The sequence below is a fragment of the Mizuhopecten yessoensis genome, unplaced genomic scaffold (genome assembly GCF_002113885.1).
Source record: "Mizuhopecten yessoensis strain PY_sf001 unplaced genomic scaffold, ASM211388v2 scaffold10961, whole genome shotgun sequence".
NCBI classification, from domain to species: Eukaryota; Metazoa; Mollusca; class Bivalvia; order Pectinida; family Pectinidae; genus Mizuhopecten; species Mizuhopecten yessoensis.
Window position 1 is genome coordinate 233,843 of NW_018408808.1, and position 2,206 is coordinate 236,048.

Below are 2,206 nucleotides of genomic sequence, written 5' to 3' on the forward strand. Positions count from 1 at the left end.
TATGCGGAGCAACCGGTTTGACCGTTTATAAATGTAACAATTTCGGGTATAAATCCTGGCGGACCTGCAAATGTATATGCAGGCCTTGCAAGGCTTTCTCACGGCTCGCCTGAAAGCAGCATCAGATTACTAGGTCCGACCTTATTTAATAAACGAACAACAGTGGTCCGATCGGTTTGACCGTTTAAACGAAAACGGCCAAGGTGTAACTATAATTTGCACAACGACATTGAATGCCCGATACGCAATACGGAAATGACGACACGGTGTACATGCACATTTCGATCAAGATAATTGAGTCCGAGCTGTACTTTTTCCGGAAGTACGTCACGAAAATGGACGCTGATGACGATGTGTGGAGCCACCTTAAGAATTCATAACAATAATGAAGTATACTTTTGATTCAGATTAACCTAGACTTGTAGAGAAAGGTGGGGTGTGTTGTAACACACCGTCCCTATATGGAGTAGGGAACTGCTGGTATGGCTTTTAAAGGTGGAGGAAAATCACTAACGTGTTAAAGGCAGCGCCGAGATGTCAAATTAATGTTGTTAACAGTCTAAGGGAGATAACTCTCCAAAAATTCACTACACCCTCAATGTGATAGTTCACAGTACATTTACAATGTCATGATTTACAAATATATGAGAAGAACATTGGTAAAATTTCGATGTTTTAAACTTTGCGGGACGATTGAAAAAAATTAAGAAACATTGATACTTCGACTCAGTAATGTTGAACTAAGAACCTCTTTGAGATCCTACTTATATTGCATACGACCAAATGTGACGGAATACACGGCATGGAATTTAATTTGAAACCTATACACTTTAGGTTTTTTGCAATAAGAAAAATGTGTTTACATGTATAAATACACTGTAGTTTTTAGTCGGTGTTAAAAAGACCCTGAGACATTTCAATGTTCTCGTACAGTTCATGTTTTACTTGGAATTATTAGTTGTAATTTTCAATGTTTTCCTAACAATGCGACCTTGATTGTAGTTTGAAACAGCGGGAAAGTCTGATTCATAAATGGAATATCAGAAGTGTTATAGTGCTGTAGGAAAAAATCTGGACTCTGCAGTAAGGGGACACATTGGGAAATTCAAATCTTTGAAGATCAATTTAAAGATTTTGAATGTATTTGGAACAAATGTTCACTGCTAATGGTTGAAGTGACAGACTGATGTACTCGGGTGTTGGACCCTAGCGCCGTGATATGGTAGCAATATATTTGAGTTGGGGGGGGGGGGGATCAAATTAATACGTAATACCTTTTTTCTCCCTATCTTTCTATCTCCCCTTCCTTATCCTGTACTTTCTTAAATATATAATTGATAAAATATAGATTTCTCTAGATGTTTTGGATGTTTTCTGTAATTTAGATTTTTAGGTCACCTGAGACAAAGTCTCAAGTGACCTATTGCGATCGCCTTTTTGTCCGTCGTCGTCCGTCGTGCGTCCGTAAACAATTTACATTTTCGACTTCTTCTCCAAAACCACGGAACCAATTTCAATGAAATTTTGCAGGAACCTTCCATGGACAAAGGTCAACAAAAAGAGTTGCTGGTTTAGTCCTAAGCCCCCAGAGGCCTGAGGGGCGGGGCCAAAAAGGGGCAAATTGACTAAAATTTCAAAAATCTTCTTCTCAAGACCCAGGTATGATAGAATCAAATACTCTTCATAGAAGGAAAGGTCTTAAGGTGCTTTACCAAAATTGTGAATTTCTTGACCCTGGGGTCTCACGTTTTCCCCTGGGGAGGGGGTAAACTTTACTATAGTTTATATAGGGAAATCACATTTTGGACCAACATTTGCTTAATATCCATTGGAAGTAATTCAATTAAGGTTAGTATTATCAGTATTAGGTAGCAGTTTGATAGTATGCAAATATCAGCCCTGACTGACCCCCGGGGCTGAGGGGCGGGGCAAAAAAGGGTCAAATTGACTAAAATTTCAAAAATCTTTTTCTCAAGACCCAGATATGGTAGAATCAAATACTCTTCATAGATGGAAGGGTCTTAAGGTGCTTTACAAAAATTGTGAATTTCTTGACCCTGGGGTCTCACGTTTTCCCCTGGGGAGGGGGTAAACTTTACTATAGTTTATATAGGGAAATCACATTTTGGACCAACATTTGTTTAATTTCCATTGGAAGTAATTCAATTTAGGTTAGCATTATCAGTATTAGGTAGCAGTTTGATAG

The 2,206-nt window shown here is 38.5% G+C and overlaps 1 protein-coding gene across 4 annotated transcripts in view; it reads left to right on the forward strand.

Moving 5' to 3' along the window:
- Positions 1-2,206, forward strand: part of LOC110464112 (pleckstrin homology domain-containing family A member 1-like) — a 65,004-nt gene that overhangs the window by 32,506 nt on the left and 30,292 nt on the right. The window lies entirely within an intron of this gene.